Below are 17,442 nucleotides of genomic sequence, written 5' to 3'. Positions count from 1 at the left end.
ATGGTGCATCTACTGCACATTTTCCTGTGAATGAGCTGCTACTGTACTATAGAAACATGCTCCACCGTACTTATAGACAATTAGTCAACACCTTCTGACCAATCAGAACCCAGAATTGGTCGAAGGAAAGGTATTGAAAGGTATACACACACTGCATGGATATTTAACAGTTATTCCACAAAATCGAGTTGTACATGAGCTGATAGCTGATGAGGCGCGTAGCACCGAGTTGTCTATAAGCCATGTACGATGAGACTGAATGGAATAACTGTTTTATTCTCTCCACATTCACTGGATTTTGAGAAACAGAGCATTTTTTATTTTTATTTTTTGCAAATTTGATCAATAAAAACTTTATGCAAAATGTCCAATTTCCACTTAAAATGTAAACAAGCTGGCGAAATGACAGGAGCAATTTGTGAAAAATGCGATAATAATAAATCTTGAAAAATTATTTTAAAAAATTACGTTCTTACCATCAAATACTTTCAGTCCATATTTTGTTGCTTTTTTTGTGTGTGTTTTTTTGGGGGTTTTGTTTTCAAGTATAATTTTTATTTCATCCTAGGTTGGTTCAGCAAATACGCGCCACCATTTTGTTTTTCTCTACTCACAGTATATGAGCTGATATCCTCATAGTAGACTAGCCAATCAGAGCACGTGAATACTCATATCCAGTGAATGTGGAGAGAATCAAAAATATATATCCACAAAGCCTCACAGTGATCACGATTCACATTTAGACTTACATCCATGTTGTTGAAGGTCCACCAAACAAGATTCTGTTTTTACATTGGTTATAACTGCAGGTGGATGAAAGAGGGTCACGCTGTAATTAAATCAGAAGTCTAACAAGAATCGCAGTTCATTTCAAAGTGTTTTCTGAGCTGTAAACTAAATGATATGACCATATTGTAATGAAACGCATCAATGCTGGTGTTAATATTGACAAAAGTACCATTTTTACATACAACCCCGATTCCAAAAAAGTTGGGACAAAGTACAAATTGTAAATAAAAACGAAATGCAATAATTTATAAATCTCAAAAACTGATATTGTATTCACATTAGAACATAGACAACATATCAAATGTCGAAAGTGAGACATTTTGAAATTTCATGCCAAATATTGGCTCATTTGAAATTTCATGACAGCAACACATCTCAAAAAAGTTGGGACAGGGGCAATAAGAGGCTGGAAAAGTTAAAGGTACAAAAAAGGGACAGCTGGAGGACCAAATTGCAACTCATTAGGTTAATTGGCAATAGGTCATTAACATGACTGGGTATAAAAAGAGCATCTTGGAGTGGCAGCGGCTCTCAGAAGTAAAGATGGGAAGAGGATCACCAATCCCCCTAATTCTGCGCCGACAAATAGTGGAGCAATATCAGAAAGGAGTTTGACAGTGTAAAATTGCAAAGAGTTTGAACATATCATCATCTACAGTGCATAATATCATCAAAAGATTCAGAGAATCTGGAAGAATCTCTGTGCGTAAGGGTCAAGGCCGGAAAACCATACCGGGTGCCCGTGATCTTCGGGTCCTTAGACGGCACTGCATCACATACAGGCATGCTTCTGTATTGGAAATCACAAAATGGGCTCAGGAATATTTCCAGAGAACATTATCTGTGAACACAATTCACCATGCCATCCGCCGTTGCCAGCTAAAACTCTATAGTTCAAAGAAGAAGCCGTATCTAAACATGATCCAGAAGCGCAGACGTCTTCTCTGGGCCAAGACTCATTTAAAATGGACTGTGGCAAAGTGGAAAACCGTTCTGTGGTCAGACGAATCAAAATTTGAAGTTCTTTATGGAAATCAGGGACGCCGTGTCATTCAGACTAAAGAGGAGAAGGACGACCCAAGTTGTTATCAGCGCTCAGTTCAGAAGCCTGCATCTCTGATGGTATGTGGTTGCATTAGTGCGTGTGGCATGGGCAGCTTACACATCTGGAAAGACACCATCAATGCTGAAAGGTATATCCAGGTTCTAGAGCAACATATGCTCCCATCCACACGACGTCTCTTTCAGGGAAGACCTTGCATTTTCCAACATGACAATGCCAAACCACATACTGCATCAATTACAGCATCATGGCTGCGTAGAAGAAGGGTCCGGGTACTGAACTGGCCAGCCTGCAGTCCAGATCTTTCACCCACAGAAAACATTTGGCGCATCATAAAACGGAAGATACGACAAAAAAGGCCTAAGACAGTTGAGCAACTAGAATCCTACATTAGACAAGAATGGGTTAACATTCCTATCCCTAAACTTGAGCAACTTGTCTCCTCAGTCCCCAGACGTTTACAGACTGTTGTAAAGAGAAAAGGGGATGTCTCACAGTGGTAAACATGGCCTTGTCCCAACTTTTTTGAGATGTGTTGTTGTCATGAAATTTAAAATCACCTAATTTTTCTCTTTAAATGATACATTTACTCAGTTTAAACATTTGATATGTCATCTATGTTCTATTCTGAATAAAATATGGAATTTTGAAACTTCCACATCATTGCATTCCGTTTTTATTTACAATTTGTACTTTGTCCCAACTTTTTTGGAATCGGGGTTGTAAAAATTGGCATTTTATGGGTTGAAAATGGCTCAAAATGCCACCTACTCGTTCAAATCATTCTGAATCTTTCAAGGCCGATGCTGATGCAGAGGCGACCATTTGGTTTTTCTCTACATCATGGAATTTATATGTTTAAAAAAATGTTAACACCCTTTCATCAGAGATGGGCGACCGGGTTTCCCCAACCCGACCCTTGAGTAGGAATCTGTGAAACTGCACTCATTTTGAAATATACTGTACCTCACATTTATATTTCCCTCCCATCCACACCTTCCTCAGCCCCTCCCAAAACAAATTATACAGTGGATGGAGTTAGACACAGAGCTGCCAGTGAAAATATACTTTTTAAATTGTATATTTCATTCAAAAAATTCAATCCATGCCATCTTTGTTCAGCTTGTGTCATAACCCCTCTCCTCGATCATGACAAAGTAAGGAAAGTACACAGCTGCAAATGGTGCGTCTAAATATTTATTACAAAATAAAACACCAACATGCTGTTGCCGGCAGGAGTCAGTCCAAGTGAAAGAGAGAGAGAGAGAGAGCAATGTAAACCCATGCTTTTAAGCTGCGGAATCACGCATCCCAGGTGCTCCAAATCTGGCTGCCATGATCACCTCTCTCTATTACCTTAAAGAACACACAGACACTTATCCACAACAACTGCAGAACCAATGAGGCAGGGACCATCACAGCACCCCCCCCCCCCCCCCAAAAAAAAAAAAAAAGACGGTGACCCTCAAAATTTTAATCGGGACCCTCTTTTCACTTCCACCCAGAGACACAAAACTATCTCGAATGAAAGGAGCATAAGCTGCCGAAACATCTGGTTCACAAGAGTGTGAGATAATTTCACAGGAACCTCTATCGCTCACAGGGGCAGCAAATGCAGTAGATTTAACACTAGTTTTCACATCCTTAATTTTACCTTTTAAAGGAGAACTGAAGGCAATTTTTTTTATTATCAAAATTCAATTTCTCATTTTATTAAATATCGGAATGCATGTTTGATCGCTATTTTGTCGCTGCTATAGCAAGTTCTGAGTGTTTGAAATATGCTCTGTAATATATCAGTCCATATGTCAAAGCAATGGCCATAAACGAGACTCGCTGAGACCTGTGCGAGACATCGTAGGACGGAAGTAAAACGTACAGCACAAATCAAAGTGACCAACATCTGCCAATGTTGTCAGAAGGCACACGCGCCCTCTTTCGAATGCTGACGTAATCAAGCCGGAAGTTTTGTTTGTTTTGATAGCAATCAGGAAAGTTTGAAAAAGTAGGCAGTAATCGTCATTTAAACTCGTTTTTGTGCAATACTTCGTTTGGAAAACAGTTTTCAAAATGGCAGCACTGACACCTGGCTGACACTTCACATTTCGAAGTCTCGCACAAGTCTCGTGAAGATCGCGCGGATAAGCGACGCCTGCCGTCGACCAAATTAACTAAACAGGGCTCTGCGTTAACTTTTGAAACCACTTGTCCTGTCGGGCAAGTTGAAAGGAACTTTCCTTGTCCGAATGTGAAGTTGACTTGTCCAAAGAAAAATTTGAGAAAAAAAAAACACAAATAAACTATTTGTAATAAACTAATTTCACCAGAATTACTTTAACACAAAAATCTATTCACTGCAGAAAAAAATTGGACTCCATCAATCATTAATTTATTTATGAGAAATTGAAAACCAGAAAATTAAAATTATATATATTTTCATTTCTAAATTATTAACTTTGAATATATATCCTCCACTGATTAATTGTTGTTGTCTAATCATTCAGTGTGGCTCCTGTATGGTATTTAATGCTTGCGATGAAAGTTGCGGTGTTTTTTAGGTTTTTGTTGCGATTACATTGCGGGAGGAAGTGAAAGTTGCGAGGAATTGTTGCGATTTTCTCTTTTTGTGATTAAAATTGAGTGATATGTTAAATATTAAGTTATTACTGAAAAACTATTGATTAAAAAAACAAAGACACTGAGAAATGGTCCTATAAACAACTTTACCAATATAAAAGATTACCAGGACTACAAAAATGCAGAAAACTAGGCTTTACTTATCCAAATGCACCTGTTGGTTCAACAGTTAAAGTGCAGAGAACCTCACAGCACAACATGAAGTTACCTTAAAATATAATATAAATGCCTCAGCTTTCATGTAAGAAAAAAAAACTATTAATACTAGTACTGTGTGCAGGCAGTCTCTCCTGAAGACTAAATTAAACAATAATTATAAACTAATAAAATAAAAGGCTCAGGCTTCATAGAAGAAAAAAAAAACAATTTGAACAGAATCTCACAGTATGATGCTGAAGCTGCCTAAACAATGGAAAATAAAATACCATTTTGGCAAAAATGTTGGCATCCATTAATTTCTTGTATTAAGTAAAAAATAATGTAAAGTGCGCACAGTCCTTCACTGTAAACATAACACACTTTCAGGAACAGAATTTAAGCCTACATAAACACTGACTCGCACATGCTGCTTCTCTTGAACATGTACACGGAAGTAAGGCGGAAGGTAGTTTGTCGACATCACCTCAAGACGACGCCAACGATTGGTCAAATTTGCGGGAAAGTTGCGGTGATTGGATATAATTGCAACACCGCCCTGAATTCGCGGGGATTGGTTGAATTTGCGTTGATGTTGCGAATCGCAACATCGTGAAATCCTGGAGGGTCTGGTAAACGACCGTTTACTTTTCAGCTCAAATACACGAAGCGGTATTGGCCGGTTTCGCAAGCGGAATATTGCGCATGCGCACATCGCTCTTTCTGAAGAGAAACATCTGGTGATTCATCAAAACAATATGTCGAGTGAGATGCTTCGGAAATCATGTGAATAAACTGATAAATTTGATATGTAACCCGAATATCGGCGCATTTTGGCACTTGTCCGATCGGACAAGTAACTGAGATGATGAACTTGTCCGACATAAAGGATCACTTGTCCCGGACAAGCGGACAACCGTTAATGTCGAGCCCTGCTAAATTCAACATGGCGAAAAACCGAATAGGCCGATAAGTATAATATTTAATTACAGTTAGTTGCCAATACGAGACACGATATAAGGTTACTAAAACCGAAAACGTAATTGAATAACACATTAATTAAGAAATAAATCAAGTTTAAAAAAGTTCTCCTTTAATACATCACAGTATTCCTTCCAATGGCCTTTTTCATGGCAATTATTACAAACATTACTAATACCAAAGCTGCCACTAGCCTTGAAGTCAGATTTTGACCGACCAGCTTTCACTGAACGCTGCATGTGAAATGAAATACCATCAGACCCATGCCTGACAAAAGTGTCTTGACGTACAGAGCGATCACCAACTCTGGTTTTTTGAAGCAACACACACTCCTCAGCTAATACAGCTGCCTTAGCAGTAGATGTAACTTTTTGTTCCATGATATATGTTGCAACACTCTCTGGGAGATTATTCTTAAATTGTTCTAAAATCATCAGTTCACAAAGCCCATCAAAATACTGACGTCCAGCGCGATTAACCACTGCCGAAAACACAAACAATTCCCTCGCAAATTCCATATATGTTTGACCTGTTTTTCTCTCCCAGGATCTCAAACGCTGGCGATATGCCTCTGGTATGAGTTCATATGCTTTAAGCACAGCAGATTTTATTTTAGTATAACTAGAGCTGTCCTCGAGGCTCAAAGACGAATAAGCTTCTTGTGCTTCCCCGGTGAGAACACACTGGAGCATAACCGCACAGTCTGCATCAGGCCAATTCCTAGCCTTGGCCACCCGTGCAAACAAAATGAAAACGGTATCTGGATCCTGTTCATTGAAACTAGGCAATAAGCGCAAATTATTCACCTCAAAACTACCCTCAGGAGATTTGAACACCTGTCCATCCTGAACTTCACCAGACAACATGCCATCTCTAATCACTGACAAACGATAGACTTCCAAATGCAGTTTCGCTCGCTCAGAATGTTGGCGGATCCTCTCTACCTCCAGCTGGTTTTTAACCTCCAATTCATGCTTCATCTTATCATCTTCCATCTGCAACAGCAAAATCACTTCTCGCTGTTCAAAAGTTAACACCTCCATGAGAAAAGATGAAGCAATCGAACTCTGAGGCTCACCTTTATTTTCACACATTATTCCAAGATCAATTAACTTTAATCGTATAGACGCTTTAATATTTTCTTTAACCCACTTGTCTCCTTCAATCACTACTGAATAATGCTCAGCAATCCCAAGCAATGGCTCTTTTGTGCAGGCATCCAAGGCTTCTTGGGACGGAGCAGTAATAAATGATTTGATGTCCGACATTATAACAAACTATGCCTAAAAACAACTTAAATATAGTCAGGCTAGACGAACACAACGAGGTTACCTGTGTGCACAAAGAGGACAAGTTCCCTGTTCGGTACAGAGTTTCCCCACTATCTAACAACCCACCAGGCTACCTAAGCTCCTACCGAGTCTTCATGCAGCTACTTGTGGTGGGTACTTACGCACTGAAGACCGCTGGATCAAGAGAGCGACTAGCAAGCTAGCAACCCTCCCGAAACCACAGACATGCTCCCAAGCAAAGCTTCACCCACATTCGCAACAACACTACGCAAAATACACTCAACGAACCCAAAGGGGATCGCTGCTACAACCTACAAGGGAAAACTATGAACCATTTTCACACCATTTACGCACAGGACAACACACGAGTGTCAATCAAGCCATCTGATACCAGCATAAACAACCAGTGGCTACCAAACAAAAACTCTCCACAAAAAAAGGAAAAAAAAAAAACTATTACCAAACAAACAAGCCACAACTCACCCCACCAAATCATACCCAAGCATGTGTCCTTTCCTCCAATCCAGCACTTACAGGAACAAACAAACTTTACCACCACAAGTAGACAAACAAAAAAAAAGGGTGTGCCAAGATCCAACATGCAAACTCCCACTTACAACCAAATAAAAATTCACACAATACAAACCGACAAGGGGTGACATGATGGTGTAGTGGTTAGCGCTGTCGCCTCACAGCAAGAAGGTCCGGGTTCGGGCCCCGTGGCCGGCGAGGGCCTTTCTGTGTGGAGTTTGCATGTTCTCCCCGTGTCCGCGTGGGTTTCCTCCGGGTGCTCCGGTTTCCCCCACAGTCCAAAGACATGCAGGTTAGGTTAACTGGTGACTCTAAATTGAGCGTAGGTGTGAATGTGAGTGTGAATGGTTGTCTGTGTCTATGTGTCAGCCCTGTGATGACCTGGCGACTTGTCCAGGGTGTACCCCGCCTTTCGCCCGTAGTCAGCTGGGATAGGCTCCAGCTTGCCTGCGACCCTGTAGAACAGGATAAAGCAGCGAGAGATGAGAGAAAGACAAACCGACAAACACTAAACCACACAAACAGGCAGCCAAATAAAACAGGTCCAAACACACCGCCAACAATCCAACCTAAACATTGCATCACAAACTGGGGCGATCCCAGATGAGCGCCCAGTTTGTTTTAACCCAGCTCCTAGGTCATGACAAAGTAAGGAAAGGACACAGCTACAAATGGTGAGTCTAAATATTCATTCATTCTCATCTCATCTCATTATCTCTAGCCGCTTTATCCTTCTACAGGGTCGCAGGCGAGCTGGAGCCTATCCCAGCTGACTACGGGTGAAAGGCGGGGTACACCCTGGACAAGTCGCCAGGTCATCACAGGGCTGACACATAGACACAGACAACCATTCACACTCACATTCACACCTACGCTCAATTTAGAGTCACCAGTTAACCTAACCTGCGTGTCTTTGGACTGTGGGGGAAACCGGAGCACCCGGAGGAAACCCACGCGGACACGGGGAGAACATGCAAACTCCGCACAGAAAGGCCCTCGCCGGCCCCGGGGCTCGAACCCAGGACCTTCTTGCTGTGAGGCGACAGCGCTAACCACTACACCACCGTGCCGCCCAGTCTAAATATTTATTACAAAAAAAAAAAAAAAAAACATGCCGTTGCTGGCAGGAGTCAGTCCAAGTGAGAGAGAGAGAGAGAGAGAGACAGAGCAATGTAGACCCGTGCTTTTAAACTGCAGAAGCGCGCATCCTGGTGGTGTAGTGGTTAACACGGTCACCTCACAGCAAGAAGGTTCTGGGTTTGAGCCCAGTGGCTGATGGGGGACCTTTCTGTGCGGAGTTTGCATGTTCTCCCCGTGTCAGCATGGGTTTCTTCCGGGTGCTCCGGTTTCTCCCACAGTCCAAAGACATGCGGTTAGGTTAACCTTCATCCTACCAATTGGGGTCCATCTGGACCCCGCACCTATATGTTTGTTTGCCATTTTAAAAATATGTGACATACTGCCTCACCGTTTTATGAATTTGTCGGAATTTATGTCTTAATTAAAACACTAAAGCACCGGAAGATCAGCTTTTTGCATTGTGAAGGTATAATTAATTTGTTACTGGGGTCCAACCGGACCCCAGAGTAAAGTTTATCTGTCTTTCATTTTATAATTGAATAGCACACTGCAAGTTAACTTCTTTTATTTCTTTTATGTTCCATAATGAAACTACCAAGGCATTCCTTCTCGGGGTCCGTGTGGACCCCACTGCTGCAATAAGCACAGGCTGCAAAACAAAAGCCCTAAATTATTTTACAATTACTTTTTTGTTTTAAATTCTGTAAGAAAAGACCTAAGTTGTAATCCAGAATGTTTTACAGCTGCATGAGCTGCAAAAATCATGTATATAATGCCAATTTTTTTTGTGGCGCTATAATTTGCTACATGTATGCTAGTTATTGCAATATTATTGCAATGTTATTGCATTTATAATACATCATTGATATTCAGCCATAGTGGATTTTGTTCTTCAATAAAGTTATGTCTGTTTGCTGCATTGAATTGGTTCTTACTGCATTGATTTCAAGGTATTCCCTCCTGGGGTCCATACGGACCCCGCCTGGTAGTTTGTGTATGTAAAATTGGCTGGTAGGATGAAGGTTAAGTGTGTTCTTTATGCCTTGGGCCCTTTAGTGTATTGCTGTTATTAATACAAGATGTTCTGAACAAAACTTATCTGGTGATTTTGTCTTTATAAGCTTTAATTTTAAAGAAAAGTATTGGGGTCCAAACGGACCCCACATGGTAAGATTAAGGTGTAAAATAGCATGGTAGGATGAGGGTTAACATGGGGTGGCCTTGGGCTGAGGTGCCCTTGAGTGAGGTACCGAACCCCTGACTGCTCCCCGGGCGCTCTGGTGTGGCTGCCCACTGCTCTGGGTGTGTGTGCGTGTGTTCACTGCTTCAGATGGGTTAAATGCAGAGGATGAAGTTCACTGTGCTTGAATGTGCACGTGACAAATAAAGGCTTCTTCTTCTTCTTATCCCAGGTGCTCCAAATCTGGCTGCCATGATCACCTCCCTATATTACCTTAAAGAACACACAGACACTTATCCACAACAACTGCAGAGCCAGTGAGGCAGGGAGCGTCACACTTGATAAAGAGTAAAGATCAGGTAAAGCAGTGTGTGTCTCGGTGGTGAAGAAGAAGTGGGTCACACTGTCAGCTGAGGAGAGCCAGGCCCCGTTCTCAGCACAGGGACTACTTAACTGACCTCTATTTGCTCTGAGCTCGAGTGTTTGCTTTAACGTTGACCTGTGTCTCTTCCTGGCTCACAAAGTGTTAGCACACTCACAGCATGTGTGTGAGTGTGTGCTTTTGGTTTTCAAACTGCCTGCTGGACATCGGTTCTTTCAAATCTAAGTTAAAGTCTGTGTATCTTACAAACATAAAATTGTCAGAGTGCTAATCCGAGTTCTCCAGAGTTCCTCCTGGGTGTCAGAAACACAGGCATTGTGCCACTCCACTTTTAAAGCTAATAGGTTAAGAAATTGAAAGTTGCCCTCTTGAGTTTATGCTTTGCGGTTTCTCTGTAATATTACAAGCTGCTTTTTTTTGGCTTATTAACTTCAAGAGAAAGAATAAAGACAGGCTGGTGCGGGAACATTTATGGCTACATGAATATGTTTTAGATTTAAAACAGCACTTTAAAATGAAAATGATCTCCATCCAGACTAGCGCTGTAGCTCTGTATCAGAAATTATCTCCATCCACACTAACGCGCTTGAAAACGCACGTCACATGACAAATCATGAACATTGAGCATGCCCTGAAGTTTTTTCGTCTGGAAAAAGCTCGCATGATCGGCGCATGATGAATCAGGGAAGGCTACATCATGACTGATAAGACCCACGAAGCAAACATAGGTGTCTGTGTCATCATTTCCATGAGTCTCCATTTCTGTCAGTCCAGAATAAAATGCCACACCAGAGTTTTCAGACTAAAACGGAGACAGTAGCATTTCTAAAAGTTTCTGTTTACGGAGCTTGAAAACTCCACAGAAGTATGGATGGATGCCAGGCATAAACACAGCAAAAGTCATCCATTTTAAGACCAAAATCTATTAATGCGGATGCTGCGATAATGAAAGTGACAACAAAAACTAATTTGTCTCATGGACTTTCGAAAACACAAAACGGAACTCTAAATGGATAAAAAAAAATATGCACATGTTTAAACTTTTATTCAATATGCAAGTTGCTGTGGTTTAAAACAAATAAACACTTTTTGTGCTTATTACAGGAAAACAGTAGCCTCAGTTCATCACACCACCCTTGGTGATAAGACGAATGGTGTGCTTTGACAAGACAAAATGGGGTTTGTTAGTACGCCTGATATCTTTAGTTTTACAGGAATCAACTGCATCTCTGTCAGAGATTTCTGTCTAAGATCTCTAGGGTTAAGCCAATAATCCGATATGCTTAGGATGCCGAAACAGAATTGTGAGAAAAATCCATCAAACGCATCCAATTAGTTCCGGATACAAACAGACGGCGAAGAAGCTTAATTGGTGGTTGACCAGCAGTGATGGGTGGTGGTGGTGGTGGTGGTGAGAGGAGGGGCTGTGTTGTAGTTCCTCCGTCGTCAAAAGGATCAGTAAAGCCTGGACTACATTTTCAGTCCATTTGTCCTTTTTTTTTTCATATGTTAATGTTAAGCACTGTTGTTTACACGGCTAAAATTTTACCTGCATTTTTAAAACCAGTGGTTGCTGGTCCTCGATTGGTTCATATTCGACCAATCAACATACAGTTATGTCTGGACCAATCACTGTACATTGACATGACTCATAGCTCCTCTTATGCTGTGAGAGAACCTACTGTGAAGTAGGAACTAAAAAAAATTCCTTCCAAATGGCGTTCTTAGAGCTACCATCATTCACAGTTCCTGCAGTGCAGATACACAAAAAGGGGAAACTTCCTCCAAGAGCAAAAAATAGTTCCCCTTCTCTGAAAGCACCTCAAGATTCCTTAGTTTGTCCCTCTGTAATTTAGTTCCAAGAAGAACTCTTTTCTTTTCAAGAAGAACTTGTTCAATGGATGTTCTGTGGACTGTTCACAGTTCTTAGATTTTTAAAGGGAAGGGTTCTACATGGAACAGAGAACCCATTGTTCTCAGGTTCCTTCAAGCACTTTAAAACATCATTTAATTTGTTCCTTTGTTGTGTAGAACCCTTCAAGAGAAGAAATTGTGTTCTTAAATTGATGGTACAATCTTGGACGATAGAGAACCCTTAAGAGGTATTTGCTTGTCCCTTAAAGAGCCTATGCAGAACCCCAGAGCATTGTTCCCCCATCCACTGAGCCTTTTTAATGGGCTTAGAACCAAAAATTATCCCATAAATCTTTAGACAAAAAAACATATTAGTTGCAAATAGTTCTTTGAATCATTAAGGATTCTTGTTGTACTAAAGGGGTTTTAGTTTGAACTCTCTGAGATAATATAGTGTTCTATCTATCTATCTATCTATCTATCTATCTATCTATCTATCTATCTATCTATCTATCTATCTATCATTTAAATAACAAAGGTCAAAGAATCCTAGAAAGGCGAGGATCTGTCTGAAAAAGAAACGGTGTCCTTTTATAAATGCCAAGTCTTAGGGCGTATTCACACCTACGTTGTTTGGTCCGGACCAAACGACTAAACGAACCAAATTTCCCTTGGTCCGGACCTTTTGGGTTGGTCTGAATACAAACCACCGAACTCTGGTCCAAACCAAACAAGCGGACCGAGACCGAGCTGCAAGGTCGGACTTGGTCCGGACCAAAGGAACCCTGGTGCGGACCTTTTGGAGGTGTGAAAGCAGACCAGACCTAATCTGACAGTTTTGCTTTTTTGTACCTCGGGAGCTTCCGTCGTTTGTCGAGCATTATGGGAAACAGAGTCTTGACACTCCACCGCAAAGTGCAAACACTGTTTCGGTTGTCAAGGGAACCTTACAACAGTCGTTCAGTCATTCAGACCAGTGGTAGGCTAGACTACAGAGCACAAAAAATGAGTAGGGGGCAAACGTGGGCCGAGGAAGAAACACGCACCCTTGTGGATATATGGGCAGATGTCCACATATCTGAGCTTTTGGAGCGAACACACAAAAATGCCGACGTGTTTGCTGTATTCAGTGAGAAAATGAAGGAGAAGGGGTTCACGCGCTCCCCAGAACAATGTCGGCTAAAAGTGAAGAAACTCCGTCAGACCTACATTAAAATCAGGGACATTCTTTCAAAAAGTGGCGGTACTAGCGACGCAAAAAAGAAAATCATCGATTGCGTGAAGAGCCAGAACTGTCACAACATGATGTGCGCTCATCAGCGCTATCCTCCGTAGCTGCCTTGCCCTTTGAAGTCGTCGTTGATAAATTACTTGTACAACAGCATAGTAATCGCACAATTGTGAAAACAGTAAAAACTGGAAAAAACATATCGCTTTGATGACATTAAAAAGAATAACAGCGCGGAAAGCCTCCATGACTACTTTTGAACTTAACGCTTTGTGCGCGTGTCGTCTCTGACCAATAGCTGAACGGCCTCAGGGCGCGTGGCTTTGTTGACAGATTTTGGTCCGCTTACTTAAATGTACAGTGTGAAAGCGAACCACACCAAAATGAAAAAATAAAAAAAACATTTGGTTCGGACCAAAGCAAGTGAACTATCGAACTATCCTGGTCTGAATACACCCTTAAATCCTAAAGTACAAGAGCAATTAGAAACATTTCTGCTTTTCTCCTAACGGTTCTGACCAATTATGTGAAAAATCACAGAAATGACAGATGTAAAGGATTTCCATGAGCATATTGTTTACTACTGCCGTAAAAAATGCCTTTAGAAACGAGGCCTTGTTTTGATTGTGTGATTCCATGCTGTATAGTGATGATGGAGGAGGCGCAGGTCTGTTACATCTCCACTGAAGGAAATATAAAGCAGAATGTACAGCTTTAGGGCACAAAGGCAGCAGCCTGAGTGAATCGTCACGCTCTGGAAACAAACCCACTCGCCTGCGGATACTGGACCACGTCCGACAAATCTTTCCCGCTGACCCAGTTTGCTGTGCAAAAAAAAAAAAAAATAAATGCAATGGCGGATAGAACGCGATTGTCAGCTTCGGAAAAGAAGCGAAGGAAAATAGCAAGTGATGCCCAAAGGAGACGGTCGATGGTGAATATCGGCACAGCAATCGACAAGTGGAAATCGCGTTCTATCCGCCATTGCTGATAATCTGTGCCACGTCACACGTGATGTGGTACACAAGAAGGGGAACCTGCCGATGACATCACGTTTCACTACCGCGCGGAAATTAAAAGGGTAGGTGACTTTGGTCGCAAAATTAATATACTTGTCGTTGTCAAAAAATTATGTTTGATATATCATTTTGAAGCTAAAAGATTTCTCTGTCTAGTCATGTTGTCATAAAATATATTGTATTTTATGCGAAATAATACATCCAATGGTGGAATGGCACTTTAAATGACGATTACTGCCTACTTTTTTCAAACTTTCCTGATTGCTATCAAAACAAACAAAACTTCCGGCTTGATTACGTCAGCATTTGAAAGAGGGCGCGGGCGTCTTTGACAACGTTGGCAGATGTTGATCACTTTGATTTCCGCTGTACGTTTTAATTCCGTCCTACGATGTCTCGCACAGGTCTCAACGAATCTCGTTTACGGCCGTTGCTTTGACATATATTACAGAGCATATTTCAAACACTCATAACTTGCTATAGCAGCGACAAAATAGTGATCAAAAATGCATTTTGATATTTAATAAAATGAGATAAATAGAATTTTGATCATAAAAAATTTGCCTTTAATTCTCCTTTAAGCACACAATGCAATATCTCCTCTGTATTTAACCCATCTGAAGCAGTGAACACACACATGCATACACAAGTGAGCAATGGGCAGCTATGCTACAGTGCCCAGGGAGCAGTTGAGGGTTCGGTGCCTCACTCAAGGGCACGCCAGCACAATCTTCAAGCCAAGGCTGCTCCATGTTAACCTAACCACATGTCTTTGGACTGTGGAGGAAACCGGAGCCAGCTAACCTGGAGCAGGAAACCCACACAGACACAGGGATAACATGCAAACTCCATACAGAAAGGCCCCAGTCAGCCACTGGGCTCGAACCCAGAACCTTCTTGCTGTGAGGTGACAGTGATAATCACTACACCACCATGCAGCATCTCATCTCATTATCTGTAGCCGCTTTATCCTTCTACAGGGTCGCAGGCAAGCTGGAGCCTATCCCAGCTGACTACGGGTGAAAGGCGGGGTACACCCTGGACAAGTCGCCAGGTCATCACAGGGCTGACACATAGACACAGACAACCATTCACACTCACATTCACACCTACGCTCAATTTAGAGTCACCAGTTAACCTAACCTGCATGTCTTTGGACTGTGGGGGAAACCGGAGCACCCGGAGGAAACCCACGCGGACACGGGGAGAACATGCAAACTCCACACAGAAAGGCCCTCGCCGGCCCCGGGGCTCGAACCCGGACCTTCTTGCTGTGAGGCGACAGCGCTAACCACTACACCACCGTGCCGCCTCCGTGCAGCATGTATTTTTCTATTTTTGACAAAAATTGGAATGTACTGTTCTGTGCCTTTAACCTGTAAACACTTCTGTTATGGGGAAACAAATAAAACAACAACAACAAAACGATGAGTCTTTTACAGTATACACTGAAAATTGTGTTTGCTGCTGAAAAATTTCAGCGATCAAGAAAAAAAAGAGCCTTATCTCAGATGCAAGATCCATTTTCTTCATCTATATGATATCCATAATTACAGAATATATGAAAATGACATGAAGCTGTGTGTACTGTGAGTGTGAATTTACGGTGCTGTATTGAGCAGCGTAATTTTGGAAAAACTTGATTTTGTGAATATGAACTGAAATAGGGCGGCACGGTGGTGTAGTGGTTAGCGCTGTCGCCTCACAGCAAGAAGGTCCGGGTTCGAGCCCCGTGGCCGGCGAGGGCCTTTCTGTGCGGAGTTTGCATGTTCTCCCCGTGTCCGCGTGGGTTTCCTCCGGGTGCTCCGGTTTCCCCCACAGTCCAAAGACATGCAGGTTAGGTTAACTGGTGACTCTAAATTGGCCGTAGGTGTGAATGTGAGTGTGAATGGTTGTCTGTGTCTATGTGTCAGCCCTGTGATGACCTGGCGACTTGTCCAGGGTGAACCCCGCCTTTCACCCGTAGTCAGCTGGGATAGGATCCAGCTCGCCTGCGACCCTGTAGAACAGGATAAAGCGGCTACAGATAATGAGATGAGATGAGATGAACTGAAATAAGCCCTAAAGTGTGGAATCGTGTGCTGTGGGTCGATGTGCGAAGCAGGCAGCTCTCTGCTGTCCCACCACCTGAGTTCCTCCCCAGCTGCGCTAATTAGACCAAGCACATTTTTCACGCAGCTCAGCTCAAACTGCTTCACGCAGCCTAAAAATAAGCATCTCCACCATCTTGAATTTGACAGTCATAATAAGCATCGCTATCTCCACCACTTCCACTTTCTTTCTGCAGTCACAGCGATTTGCTCCCTCCTTCAGTCTCCTTCAGTCTCTCTGTGTTTACGTACAGATACAGTAATGAAACTGTACGTGCACAAGCGGCAGGAAAGCGTCTTTAAAGGTACCGTAGTGTCAGCATTCTCACGCTCTACACGCAGAGCAGCACGAAAAGCCGCGCAGGACTGAAGAAACCTGCTGAACCAGACGCTCGGACGTTCCCTCGCAGAAGGGAAACGGAAATGAGGAAAAGTTACCGGTGTGAATATAAAAGCTGTGCACCTTCACTCATCAATAACTCAGCAATAACACTCATACTTTCCAAAGAAGAGATACACAACGACAACAACTACAACAACGACAATAACTTCCACTTCTGTTCTCTCACTGTACTGTGAGCTGATGTTCTTTAACTAGCGTGAGAGAGAAGAGGCAGATACACTGAGGCAGTTTAGGGAGAATTTAAAGCAGAGGGCATCTAGTTTTTGTCTCTCTCTCTGTCTGTTTCTCTCTGTATCTCTGTCTCTCTTTCTGTCTGCCTCTATCATTCTCTCTCTCTCTGTCTCTCTTTCTTTCTGCCTCTATCACCCTCTCTGCCTCTCTCTATCACTGTTTCTTTCTTTCTGTGTCTCTGCCTTTCTTTCTGTCCGCCTCTATCATTCTCTCTCTTTGTTTCTGTCTCTGCCTCTCTTTCTTTCTGCCTTTATCAACCCCCTCTCTCTCTCTCTCTCTCTCTTTCTGTGTTTCTCTTTGTCTCTCTGTCTGTCTGTCTGTGTCTCTCTCTCTCTCTCTCTCTCTCTCTCTCTGTCAATCCCTGTTTCTTTCTGTATCTCTGTCTCTGCTTTTCTTTCTGTCTGCCTCTATCATTCTCTCTCTCTGTTTCTCTCTGTCTCCATCTCTCTTTTTCCTGCCGCTATCATTCTCTCTGCCTCTCTCTTTCTGTTTCTCTTTGTCTGCCTCTATCATTCTCTCTCTCTCTTTCTCTCTGTCTCCGTCTCTC

This window comes from Neoarius graeffei, chromosome 8 (genome assembly GCF_027579695.1).
Source record: "Neoarius graeffei isolate fNeoGra1 chromosome 8, fNeoGra1.pri, whole genome shotgun sequence".
In the NCBI taxonomy this organism is placed as follows: domain Eukaryota; kingdom Metazoa; phylum Chordata; class Actinopteri; order Siluriformes; family Ariidae; genus Neoarius; species Neoarius graeffei.
Note: the sequence above shows the minus strand (reverse complement) of the source record.